General features: G+C 37.2%; 1 long non-coding RNA gene across 1 annotated transcript; it reads right to left on the bottom strand.

Annotated features, from left to right (window-relative positions):
* Positions 1 to 9,581: 9,581 nt before the first annotated feature.
* Positions 9,582 to 14,177, bottom strand: LOC129360675 (uncharacterized). Its single transcript, XR_008606081.1, has 3 exons — positions 13,853 to 14,177; positions 12,376 to 12,483; positions 9,582 to 10,283 (listed from the first exon to the last, which is right to left on the bottom strand). It is a non-coding gene; the product is annotated as an uncharacterized LOC129360675 (long non-coding RNA).
* Between the last annotated feature and the right edge of the window lie 415 nt (positions 14,178 to 14,592).

The raw sequence follows: 14,592 nt of genomic DNA, 5'->3' as shown, positions 1-14,592 counted from the left end.
CAGGTGCTGCCTTGCTGTAAAAGTCACCCCTGCTACTGCCGCCTTGTGGTAGCAATGCGGCATTACAGTCATATAGAATTAAATACAAGATTTGAAGATTCTGGTTAAAAGTCAGCTAAATGAAAATATAAAGGGTTGATAAGCAATGTCCAAAGTATTCACATATTTTAGCTTATCTAAAACTATTTAGCATTTCTCTAAAGTCATTGATCCACATACTTTCCCTTTCCTTCTCTGTGTCAGCCATGACAATGCAGAAATGTTGACAGAGAAGCTATGAACTACAGACCACAATCATTTATAGTAAGAATTACTGAAAATAATTCTAAAAGTAAGCTAGTCCCATTATTTGATAAATAATAAACATCTGTATGTGTATTCTCTCTGTGTACAGTGTGTGTGAGATCCTCACTCTGCCTTGCAACGTTCACAACCTGACCAGATTAGAATAAGGGAAGATGATCCAAGTAGGCTGTTCCAAACAGCACTTGTTTGTCTCATGTTAATTAAAAAACATTGTATTTTTAATAACATACTACAAATTATGATGTGCTGCAGACTATATGAAGAATATTTCCCTGTTTGTGTTTTATTTAGATGGTCCACAGTGGGACAGTGGGTAGCTCTGTTGTCTTGAAACTAGAAAATCCTAAATCCATAGTCCACCATGCAGTCTTTCTCTGTGTAGTTTCCGTGTTCTCCCTGTGCATATGAGGCATTTATTTCTCCCTTAGAGTAAGTAGGTTTGTGAGTTTTTTTTTTTTTTTTTTTGTCCTGTATGAATCTATATTGACCTGTGATGCATTGAAAATCTGTCAAAAGTGTAACCCACCTCTCACTCAATGACAGCTGGAGGTGGCCATCAGCCCCTCCTCCGCCCTGCAAGGATAAGCAGCATAGACAATGGATGGATGGATGTTTTATCTGAAAATAATGAACCAACCAACACCATCAGATAATAGGACTCCCAAAATTATCCCTGACTTCACTCAGAACCCTGAGCACAAGGACACTGATCTCCAAGTGAAATAAAAAACAATGAATCTGAAAGACTTTGTACTACTGACTCCAGCCATAGTCTACAGTTTCTGTATTTTCCCCAAATTCTTGGATGGAATTTACTTCAGACTTGAGCTTTTCTATAACACGCTTTCCTTTCATTCAACTTTTCAATAAAGTTCGGAAACAACACTCATTCTTGCAAAGACAATCTGTGGATAACAGTCAATGCTCTTTATGACCAGAGCATAGATTTTCTGCAATAAATATGCTCTGTGGTATTCTTATATGTATACATTTTTTGAGAAAGTTAATTTGAGGTTTTAGGTTCCTGTTAGCCATAATCATAAAATATCACAAAAACAAACTTACGTTTCACTTTTTGTTATGAAATTGTTGAAATAATAACATTTTTTATACTTTTCAGGGTTAGCAAAATGTGCCTTCTTGAAAAAAAATATTCAGTTTTCTGCTACACTTTCTTTTTTGAAACTGCACATATGTTTCCAACATTTAAAATCCTACTGCTTATGCCCTAGATTTGTAATTCTACAAGGTTGATGAGTGGTTTTCTTGTGATGTCTGCTATGCAAACAGAAACCAAAGACAAAGCAGAAAACAGTATAGCTTTCACACAAAGGGGGCATTCTGTCTTGGAAGTAGGAGTGTTTGCTTTGTTAATAATGTTTGTGTTGGGTGCTGCACTGCTCATCCATGAGATTCTGTTGATGATGTCTTGAGTCGTCTGTCTTTCAAGTGGAGTGGACAACCCTTACGTGACCCTAAGCAGTTGGCTGGCTGCGCCTCCTTCACACCTCTTTCATCCCAACCAGAACAACATCGTCCATCTGTCCCCCTGACAGGCCGGGACACACTCTGCTGTGTCTGCAAAGATGCGGTGATGTTTACATGCATTCAGGGATCCCTGCAAAAAAACTGTAGTAATTAAACTACACTTAAAATACACTTATTTGCAGTTAAAGACTAGATATTTTCAGAGCTCCAGCCCCAGTTTACATCATAAACATCATGCACAGTTATGCATTGAATACACTCTTTTTTTTTTTTTTTTTTTTTTGTCCGTGTGCTTTTGGGGGTCTGAGCTTCAGTTTTGCCATGTTTACCACCAGCAGCATGTCCTGTGATAATTCTCACCACACTAAACCTCTGAGAGCAATCAGCTTTAAAATTTATTGTTTTAGCTGTGAAAGTTTTCCTCTGAATTGCAAATTGAGTCTATCTTCAAAGCAGGCTGGGACTGAGTTTGCTAATTCTGAAAGTCAAACTTCATTAAGACTTCTGATCTATCTTCCAATGTCCAGTCAAGATTTTTTTTTTTCTTCCGCCACATGTTGGGAGGAGATCAGTAACGATCTTATTGAAAAAGTGGTTTCCAAGTATGCAGGCTTGTGTCTCTAAGAGCAAATTTAGGCTTGAATGAATTCAGAGACAATTAAGGAACTTATTAGTTCTTGTCATGTTCTTTTGGGTAATACAATAAACACAAGACCTCATATAATCACAACCATGAGGGCAGTAATCATGCTAATGTTTGAATTTTGCTGAAACAGGAATCACACATTAAAGGGTTTTAGCACCTTAGTTTAGTGTTATTTCAAGGGTGTTTTAAACAAACACACACTGCTCTGAAAGGTTCTTAGCATCCACTTAAATTAGACATATGTCTATGAGTACAATGTCATACATGTTGGATACATACAGCAGGAAAGGAAACATTGTTAAAACTAAACCACGACCAAGATTTACATTGAATTTTGGTACATTGACACAGACAGTTTTAGTTGTTTGACAAAAGTGATCAAAATATGTTGGCAAACATTTAAATTACACTATTAACATTTAAGATAATTTGCTAATTCTATTTTTTTACACTAAATCCACATTTCTTTGATTCTGGCTGTAATTCATTTTTGAACCACTCAAACCTAACAATATACTACAGTTTATGAACTCTGATCAGATAAGAATAACTTTGAGTGACTTCATTGCAGAGAAATTTCATTCACTGTTGTCACAAAACCATATTATTTCCAGTCAAGAATAAGTAAAAATATACATAATTTTAAATCGTAAGCTAGTAAACCTGTTGTGACAAATTCCCAAATCAGGCAAGAATTAAAACATAATTAATTGTTAAAAACTTAGGACTTGTGAAGACTTCCCTTTTTCAAGGTGAGAATCCCCTTCACTTTAATTTTGTATGCCATAAACCTTCAAATTATCACCACCTTCTGGTGCAGCATCGACATTACAACAATCTATGATGATAATCCATGAAAATGGAGAGTTTTAAAAACAGAGAGAAATATAGATTTTATAAAAAAATATCTGGAGTATTTTATTTGAAAACTTTACATTATCACTGTGGAAACTTCAAAATTTAATTGTGAAATGGAGTTCATATTTTGTGGCTTAAAAAAGGTGAGAATCTCATCTTACTTTTATGCAAATAACTGCAGTAGTGTAAGCTTGAATAATTGGTATTGTGGTTAGCAATTTCAATATGTAATACAATTATGAATTAACTGAAAACACTGGTCAAAATTAGTTTCACAAAGCAGTTTCAGGCTGGAATGAAACAATCAAATATGCAGTGCATTCAGTGGAGGTGAATAACTTCCACATCCTGAGATGGCTGATGATGTAGTCAAAGTTACAGTTCACCCCTGACCACTCACACGCACACATGCACACACACACACACACACACACACACACACACACACACACACACACCACACACACACACACACACACACACACACACACACACATGCACACACGCACACATGCAAACAACTCAATTCGTAGACCTTCCTGCTCCTGCACAGTTCACAGGGTTAAAATAAACGTTACAGCTGAACCATATTGTGCTCTCTCTCCTTTCTCTATCTCCTTTATTCACAAGCGCGTAATTGGTAGTCAATTTGAGCTCCCCCTTTGCCTATTGTGGGCAAATTTTGGTCTGACAGAGTGCGGAAGATTAATGGCTACAAGCAGCCAAGGGAGGCTCGCCTCAGCAAGCATGAGTGCCCTAAATTCATTACACCAATTTCCCCCTGTCTTGAGCTCCCCTACTTCCACCCACAAGAGAGAAAAAGGGGGGTAGCAGAAGTATGAAAGGGAATAAAAGGAAAATAGTCAGATGGTGGTGGTGAAAGACCAAAAGAGGCGAAGAAACAAAGAAATAAACGTAGCGCTCCGTGTTAGCCTTGTTCTTCTGAGCTCACATGCAGACAGTCTGGCACTGCAGAGTCAAAAAGGAGAGCTGATTGGTTTTAGAGTAGAATTGTGTCTATTTATATTTCAGCCAATGATCACTGCTTAATCAGCTACAAAGATAAGGAAAGGTACCAGTTGTGTCGAATTGTGTTCAAGTCACATATTTGTTTTGTATTACAAAAATTACAATACCAGTGAAGAAAGTAATCAAAAAACAATATATAAGCTCAAATTGTTGCTATATTTCAACTAAACTGCTCTGCCAACATTGAGTCAATGTGAAGATACCTGCCCAGTTGGGGGAACGATCCCATGCTTGAGCCAAACACTTCACAGGCTTCCATGGCACATTTAGATCGCTGTCATCAACCATGGTCTGTTGGCATCAGCGCCTGGCTGGCTCAGATGAGCAGGAAACACCTTGAACTTGGAAATGATAAGGTTGACCTGTCCCCATTTACTTGGTCCAGCCCATAATTGCAATGATTTATTTCTCCTGTCAAAGCTGGAGGGAATGCGCTCCATCTCCTCTTTGCATTTTTTGTCTGTCTAAGCTTTTACCTCTTTTCTGCAGTTTCTGCTTTGCAGTTAGCATTTAGATGTACATCCAAATATGTGAGGCTAATTCATCTAAGTACATTCTTTTGTGTTCATGCTGCTTTAGTATGCCTGAGTGTTTCCAGCCTTCTGGCATTGACAACCTATCAACATGGCCATGTGCTTATGTGTCAGATGCTTGATGCCCCCAGCGATGGCATGACGCCCCAAGGACTCGAACAGACCAATGGCCTCAGGGAAGTCCAGATAGGCCCATCTTCTAAAGCTTCACAATGAACCTGTCAGTCACCTGTCAGCCCCTCCTCGCTGTCCTGCTCCACTAAGCCAAGGATCCCCAACCTCCCATGTTTCTGATGTCCTGTCTGCTATTGGGACTTCAAATAGATGGAGACACCTCAGATTTTTTTATCGCAGAAGATCTTATCCAGAATTGTAAGGAGCAAAATTCTTATGATATATAAATGTAAGCAAAGATTAATATCTAAAACAGCAATAAAATGATAAATACATAATGTGAAAGTTAATAGATTAAACATAAAATATTTGACTAGAAGACATAATAAATTGTTTTAAAGTTTAGTTTATATCTAATCTTTCAGCTGCTCTCATTCAGGGATGCTGAAGACCACAGTAAGAAAAAGACACCTCACCTCATAAAATTAAACATTATTGAAGCATTAAAATAGCCTTGTAAAGATTATGCATAAAATTCTGAACTCTGACCGGGCCATTCCAAGACAATGATATTACTTCCAGTCAGAAGTAATATCAATATAATATCAGAAGTAATTTTAAACCTAACCTAAACTAACCTACATCAACATTGGATGACTGTACAATCCTTCATGCAAAAGCCTTGCATCAAAGTAAATATAATTTAGAATTTCGTAAATAAAACACTGGCTCTTGTTTTGACTGAATGTAAGCAGTTTTTTCAAGTCTGTCATAAAAGAACTGTGTTAGATATCATAACTGACTTTGTGTAAATTGGTCCCTTCTCCATTTTCTTCAGATGATACATTCTAAGACATGTTTCCCCGTTTCTAATTGAAATTATAATATCATCTGACAATGTGTGGAAGGAGATAAAGTTTTTCAAAGAAGCCAGCAGCTGGGGAGACAGACATCTGATCAACCTCTCCAAATAAATACACTTTAGACCTTAAATACATTAAAATCTGGACAAAGGTTATTTTTAATGAAGATTCAAAACATTTTAGTTTCAATAATTATAGTTGAAACCAGTTTAGCTCTGGGTGAAGACATTTTTCTATTGTCAACTTCCCTTGGTCTAGTTTCCTTACTTCTAGGAGATTAAAACAGCAGCCGGCCTCGGTCTTACAGCCTGCTGAGTGTTTATGCAGCCTCCCTGGTTAACAGTTTCCACTCTGCACCTGTTCAAAGCCTGTAACGTGGACGGTTCCCTAAGTGAACCCTGCAGGAGAGAAGGTAACAGTGGAAATATGTGCTAGAGTCAACACTTGAAAAAGTACAGAGAAAAAAAACAATTACACAACACTCTTCTTTTTTATTCTCTTGCCATTTGTTCAGAGGCAGATTTTAAGGAGGTCAAAGGCTTCAGGGGCCACCGCGAGGCCAGATAATAAATCAGGAAAGGCGAGATAGATTCATTGATAGGGGAACATCATAAAAGGACTCTATTGTAGTAATGAAGACAAGGTGTGTAGGCTGGTTTCTCTGCAGGTCGCTCAAGATGGGTTCCACGCAATTTTGCAAGGTTCCACTTAGCAGCAACGTTTGCAAAGGGCTGGAATCAAAAGACACTTCAAATGTTTTACATTCCTGTCAGAGTTAACTAGAAGACGGACCCCTATGTGATAGGGAGACTGGGTGAAAGTTATGAGGTTTAACGTGGGAGATGTGGCCAAAAACTCAGTGGGTGCAATGGATAACAGCATGTGATCATAAAGATGTCACAAAAGACGAAGTCTCAATATCAGCCAAGGTGCTGGCATCCAGATGTGGAGGTACCACGTGCCTCGTCCTTCATGCCAAATCTGAAGCTAACAAGCAGAACCTCTGAGTTCTTTTGAAGTAAGTGCCAAAAGGTATTTGGAACCTTAACAATGCATAATTTATGACAATGCTGTCTAGCAGGGTGTAAAACGTTGAAGTTTGTCTGAAAAAAAAGTGTCTTCATTTCTTTTATTCTCTTGGCCTTTATTTCCTTAGCTGGAATTTTCCCACATTATCTGCTTTTCCAGCACCTGCTTAACACTTTGACAAAATTAATGACCTATGTAAGCTGGTGTTAAGTGTTTCACTTTACCGCTGATGGAGGATCAAAGATGATCTTGCAGAAGATGTTGACTTTGGAGAAAAAGTTGTTCTAGATTGGTGATTAAATCAGTTCCTGGCAGCTCTGACTGTGTGGTAGATAGAAATTCAAATGTACATTAAAAAATACTTTATTGATCCCAAAGGGGAATTAAATGATGTAACTCATATTAGAAAATGAAAGCATCTTGTCATCAGAAGGAAGCAGGAACTGATATATAATTTCCTGGTAGATGACTGTTCTTACTTTGGAGCTATACATAAAAAAATAAACAAATAAATAAATAGTATATATATATATATTTTTGCCTAAGTAAGACGCTTGGTGTCTCTAGTCACTTAACACAAGGATTGTAAGAATTATAGCTCCTGTCTTTAATACATCTGTATGCGGTTCTTTAAGCACCGACTCCACCTGCAGTCACTGCTTTGTCAGCCTCCCCCAAAACTTTTGAAAAAGCTTTGGTTCAAGACTTTAGTTATCCCTGTTGATTGTGCACCTGTTTCTCCAGCATATTTTCCTTTCACTTAACATTTTTAATGAAGATGCTTCCATTCAGCACTGAACAGTCAGCTTTTTTGTTGGTGTAAATGTCAAGTCAGCAATCTTCCTCATGATTGGACATAACAATGTATTTTTTTTTTCTAAGAGCTACAAGATAATAAAATTAATTTGGTAAAGAAACAGTAATAAGCGCTTGACGGTGTACTTATGAACAAGTGCAGATAAATCCGAGGATCACGTTTTAGCTCTTGCTGAAACACTGGTACAGAGTTTAACTGGTTTTAATTTATGATTCTATGAGCAAAGTCTGTGCTGCTGAATTGTAGACAATTTACTGATATGAAATATGCATTATCAGGAAGAAATTATGTTAAATGTTTAGTTATTTTAGCTTCTGTGGTGTCCCGCAGCACAGAGGCATCAGGCTTTGCTTGGACCATATTTTTTGAACTGGGACTGATCAAAAAAGGAACGTTATGGATCAGCCTTTTTTGCTGAAGCATCTTCACACTACCAATTTGAAGAAGACCACCAATCATACCCTACACTTTAACAGACAGTGCTGTGTGATCATAACAGGCCCATGCATAGTAGGTACATTTTAGTTCTATATAATTTAGCAGAAAACTGTTTACCTTTTATCTGATGACATTTGGGATTATCACCATTACCACATCTTTTAACAGAGCATTTATTTCCCTGACTCCACCTGCTGGCGTTGATTTAAGTAAAATTGAAAAAGGATCTGTTAAAGTTGGGTGAAAGTACTTTCTAACCTTAAAGCAACTAAAACCATATGGGAGGGTGATTTCATAAATAAAACTCTGTGTGAAGTAAAGCATGAAAATGAAAAATATACCCTGCAATTTCCAAGGGATTCCCCACCACCTTCTCCATTCACCGAGGCAAATGTGCAGCCGAAACATTTAACTGCAACAAAATGTGAGAAAATTTGTACCCATAAACGTAAAATTACTTTTGTTCATTTGAACCCCCTCTGCCTTTTCAGTTCCTGCCAAGTTCGCCTCTGAGGCTTTGGACAGTCATGTGCTGAAGAAACAGAAAGAGAGAGAGACGTGAAGGAAGGAGGGAGTGAAAAAAATCAAAGAAAATTCCTTACATGGAGATTTATAACTCTGATGAAATCTCCCTTTGTGGATTGAGCAGAAGGAGCAGCAGAAAGTGTTGTGAAAAACACCTATGAGAGAACAGGGAGATTGGCCCGGCATCAGCCACAAAATACCTTCATGACTCTTGTTATCAGGTATAAATAAAACAATGAAAATCCCACTCAAAGAAGTCTACCATTTTCCATGATTCAGCTGTTCTGAATAACTCAAAGAACTTCTGGTCCTCCTGCAGGATCGACTATTAAAAGTCTTGACACTTCAGTTTGAAGATATATGGGCCAGTGTTTTGCAGGTGCAGGGTTTTGATGTTTAAAGAGCATAATAAACCTTCAGTGTCCAGACAACTCCACATTTCTCTGTAGAATTAACACATTTACTTATAAAAATAAAAAAATATATATAAACATCATTTTTGAATGGTTTGAGTACTGTATCATGAATGAAAGGTATGCAAACAACGATAATTAACACAATGTGTTTATCTGGAACAATGAACACATGATCAATCAATCAAACAGAAGGAAGCAGCTTTGCCATCAGTGGAATTTCAAAATAAATTGATATGTGAATAAATTAGATTTATCAAAGTTCTGCTATGCTACAATTCAGAAGAAAATATAGATCATGTTCAAAAGTCCAAATCTGATTTGTAAATAAAGTCAAAGGCTCAAAATAATTAGCAACTTTTCATAAATTTCCTTGTATATTAAATCAAAATGCTCAGATTTTTTAATGTTTTTGACAAAAATATATTTTATTAATTTCTCAAAAATTGCAAAGCAGCTGACTACAAACTTCACAGTGCTGATCCCCTAAATAATTTATTATATATTTTTTATTCTGTTTTTGTATCTGCGTCAGACAAGACGCAAATAGGGGGAGTTCAGTGTTACGGTCCAATGGTATGTACTTTCTCATGACCTTGGATAATCGTTTCTCAAAACTATCCATCCTGCTTTCTGGCTGAAAAATCAGCTTCTGAAAGTTGAGTAGTTTGGGCTTTTTTCCATCATAAACAATTCTGACCAATCACACAATAGTTTCAGATGCAGAGGGCAGGTACAAAATGTTTGCCATGGGGGTTGTGACAGAAAGGGGTGGAAGATTTGAGGCTGACAACAAACTGACACAATTGTTGTAATGCAGCTGCAACAATGACAACTGATTTCATAACTTCTGCTTGAACATGCCGAGTCCTACAGGCTGAGCTCATCTATCTGACAGTCAGTTCATCTCAGTCTCTTATATCAGCTTAGACTGACCTGAAAAAATACACCATCAGTTTTTTGACCAGCTATTTCTTTAACATGAGAAACTAGAGCAGGACCCTCATTTCTGCAGATCTGTCTCTTGATTATTCTGCCTATCCTTCTTTTAGTTATGAACAGCCAACCAAACACTATTTGAGGCAGAGATAAACCTCCAGAAAGGAAAACCATGGGAACTGTTGGACTTCATCCGGATTTGGGGCAGAGGGTCACCCTTATTTCCACAGTCCCTGGTAGTCGACACTTGAATTCTGGTCCTTGGCCCTGAAAAGGGTCCACCGCCTACACAGAGGAATGTTGAGGGTGTTAGCCATGTGAGCTGGGTGGAAGGAGAGAACAGTGCCTTGACACGATCTAGCCTAAAATTCAACTATGCTTCCAAAATATTTTAAATATGGTGGGCCTATGTTACATCTCTTCTGGTCAAACTAAGTTAAAAAAAAACACAAAGTCTTCACTGAGTTTAAACATTAGCATTTAAAACTGATTTCTAGGAGGGATTTTGTGGTAAGTTGGAGGTTGACTATTTTGTTCCCAAAATAGTTCAGAATCTGAAGTTTTTGAAATCCAGTGTAATTTAGGGAATTTGGTCTAGAAATCAGGGAGATGCATATAAACATGCCTAACCTCCTGCCACCAGTACCCATGTTAGAAAAGTTAATGAAGTTAAGTCGCTCTTCTCTTTGTGTGAAACGATGACACATTATTAGTCACCACTAAGATATATTTGTACCAAATTATATTAGATGGTATTCGCTCAATTTTGAGCAAATACAATTGTCAATTGGAGATCAATTGGAGATCAATACATTATTGATCTCCAACTGACTGACCACAGAAGACAGTGACTGCATGCAAGATGCCAAACAATCTAAAATAATCTGCAGAAGACTCAGAATAGTTCAGAATAGACAGCCTTATATAATTTGCACATGAAAAATATGTCAGCTTGCAGACTGTAATTCATTGCCAATAGTTGGAAGTAGTACAGAAAAAATTATTATTTTTTTTCTGCGGTTTATATCTTATTATTTCACACTATTATTATTTTGCTAAAATCTTCTTTTCACTCGTATGTTAACCAGCTTTTTAAAGTGCAGCATCCACATATGGAAAAGACTGTATGGCAAAAAGAATTGCTTGTTTTTTTTTTTGTTTTGTTTTTTTCTCAATACAATGTAATCTTGTGGTCTTTATGACACCACAAATGGTAAAAAAGATAAAAATCAACCCATCATAAACTCTATAGAGAGGAGAAAGTTGTCCATTCATGTAAAGTTTAAGATGCTCCATCTACTTCATCCTGAAATTGGCTCCTACTTTGTTAATATGCCAGTAAATAGAAAAAGAACAGACTCAGTTTTGGGAAACTAGAACTTACTGCACCTAGCTGTGGTAAACTGCAGACCAGACGTCTGTGTTACGGTTCTTGGTGGAGATTGCTAAGCTTCCTTCTCTCGTCTCCCACAGCTCCACGTTTGCACAGTGGGGTGGGGGGATTCCTGGATGGCACAGTGGCCCATATGGCCAATCACTCAAGCAGGGCCAAGGATGTTTTCAAAGAGACCCGGCAGCAACTTGACGCGGGACTGTCTCCACGGGGGTCAGCGGTCGTCTGGGCAGGAGAGGCCGACCTCCTGCTGTCCTCTCAGGGGCAGACATCTCAACTCCTGAGCTTCAACCCCGCCTCCTGTCTCTATGACCCACCCACACATAAGCACAGTCATCACCACCTTCTCCATACAGAGCACACAGGGCTGCCATAGCCTGCTAATAGGACAAGGATCATGACCTTGAGAGCTGGACAAACATTAGACACAGCCATCCAACGGGTGTTTATTTATGATGGGATTATTTCTGAGTATTATGTCTATGATGTTAAGTTTTGTTCGACTTTTGGATTTGGAATGAGACATTATATTTGCCATTGTACATTTCAGCAGAAATTTGAAACATAACCATGTAGATATTATAACAACTCCAAAAACCCATTTTACGTTTAACCTAAGCCATAAATTAAGCTGACCAATTAGGCAACACTAGAAATAAGAGATATAACATAATCTTCTATTACATCAGAGGTAAAACGCTCAAAGAAGACAATAAAAAAAATTAAATGCAATATAAAAACAGTTTTGCTAATTTTCCTTTTTCTTTGGTTTTTAAAACTTAAGTATGTAAACAAGCTAAACAAAATGTCGGGTGGCTGGAGCTGAACATGATATGAAAGGAAGGAAACTGTTTTTGTGAACTGAGTTGGAATCTGACTGCCATGATATGCCTCCAACAGCTGTTTACAGTGTGAGACGTCACACAGTTAACTCATGTGACTGACTAATATCTTTGTTGATTCTCCAGCAGTTAAATTAGTTACCTAAGAAGAGCTCTCTCCAATTTCCTAGTGAGAACGTCGACCACAGTTGTTGTTTTCGTCAAAGATAGAACAACGACAGGTGAGACAAGTCACTCCAGCACCACCCTGCTGCAGCACAAAGCAAACAAGCAAAAGAAAATTTGCATTTATCTTTAACATGTATGGAAATGATTCCTTCAGATTGAAACACAATTTGAAAACATGTCTATATTTGAAATTGTTTTCAAAATTGTTATTTATTTGTCTGTTTGTGTGATTTTGTGCATGTAAATGTTATGTAAAATGTCCCAATTTTTTTTCTATTTCAACTGTTTGTTGCAATAGCTTGTTGTTGAGAATTTACTAGGCTTCCCATGTTACTTTTTTTTGGGAATGTTGAATTATTTTTATGATATTTTGTGTTTAATCCCTGCATAATTTATGTGTGCAATTATTTATTTGTTTACCTTCATATGCAAACATGAAGGAAAAATAAATAAATACAACCAAGGGGTGCATCATATGAAATGAGAATAAAATATATCTTCAAACCAATGTTTTTGTATAAGGTAAGAAAGATTTGAATAAAAACCTTGTGGTTCAGATTTTATTTATAATTGGATTCATTTTTTATTAGGAGAAAAAAAAACATACATTTGACACAAAGGCCAGATTTATTGTCTCTCTAGCACTGAAATAAATTACAGCAAATTAGAAAGCTACAAACATCCAAGAATATTACAACTAAAATTTACTGAATTACCTGTGACAAAAGCTATTTTTATATATAAGTATACTTACATTTGAGACATAATTTGTTATTTTTTAGGGTCAAGATACAAAGTATGCATGTCTTCTTTTACTTACTAATTTGGTTTTGCAACATTATCTACACAAAAAAGTGTAGAATCTGTAAAAAAAATAATAATAATAATTTATTATTAGAGCTTCAGCATTTATGGCCTCATCAGAATTTATTAAATTAAGAATTTATAAACAAAATAAATAACGGTGAAATTAGCTTCTGACAAAAGTTGGAAAACTTGCATAATCAGTGTTTTGTTTTTTTCTCGCTCTTCCACATGTCCAAAATATAAACCTAAGGTTTTACAAGTTCTCTGGGTCACAAAGATTAGATGCTTTTATATTCTGTAATGTGAAGCTAGATTGTTTTTTACTATTTTGCAAATTTGTAAAGATTTTTTTTTAATTAATTGTGACTAAAACAATTTACCAGAGGAGAGAGAAAGAAAGTGACTTTTCAAATATGTTTAAACACAACAATTAAAAATCGGAAAAATAAACTATTTAGTAAATGTTTTCTCATCGCTACAAAAACAGCAACATTACAAGACCATTAACAAAGTTTGAGATTGGCAATTACCGTATTGGCCATATTCTTGCCAAAAGAAAATAGATTACTTGAAGTTAACAGAAAACTTCTGTGCAGTTTGTGAAGAAGCTAAATAAAAAAAAATCATTACTCTATAATCCTAACCTGAGTTTGTTCAGCAGATTTTCTTTGGAGCCGAATAGAACAAGAATTGCAGTGTTGGGATCGATGTTGTTACTCAGCAAAGAGGAAGACATGACCTCACGGCAGTCAAAGGAAGAGCGCCGCCTCTCCTATACATGGCAGTGGACTCAGCTCTGTTGTCAGCATTCCCCGTCTGCTCTCTTCTTTCAGCTGCCCAGTCGCTCAGCACGACCTACGTTTGGGGTGATCATGAATCATGGAAATTGATTATGCTGCCACATCTCAAATCCCTCTGGCCAGGGCTTGACCGCAGAGAGTGTGACTGTAGGTCGGTCAAGCCTGCTTAAGGGACACACTGCTCGCTGCCCCCGAGAAGGGCCAGTCGGCCGGACTGCCCCCATAGGGTCAGGCGGCTCGCTACCATGGCAAATGGAGGAAGATCACTCACTCTGGCAGGAAGGAATGAAGACGTCCTTCTTAAAATACCAGTCAGGCCATCACGCTCCAGGCTTCTTTTCTTCCCCTACCCTTCCAACTCCTCATCACCACTTTCCACGAGTCATCTGTCTTTATCAGTGCACAATGCTAATGACTTCATCTCTAATAGCAGACCATTCCTCTCTGCCTTCCACCAGGATTCTTGAAGAAGTCTTAAATAACATCAGAACATGCCAGAGGAAATCTTGGGGTTTTGAATATCTTTGTTTCATCACATGTGCAATCATAAGCAATCAGGACCAATTTGAATTTGAGGAAAGAAA

This window comes from Poeciliopsis prolifica, unplaced genomic scaffold, assembly GCF_027474105.1.
Source record: "Poeciliopsis prolifica strain line A6 unplaced genomic scaffold, Auburn_PproV2 SCAFFOLD006, whole genome shotgun sequence".
In the NCBI taxonomy this organism is placed as follows: domain Eukaryota; kingdom Metazoa; phylum Chordata; class Actinopteri; order Cyprinodontiformes; family Poeciliidae; genus Poeciliopsis; species Poeciliopsis prolifica.
This window is presented reverse-complemented; position numbering and strand designations above follow the sequence as displayed.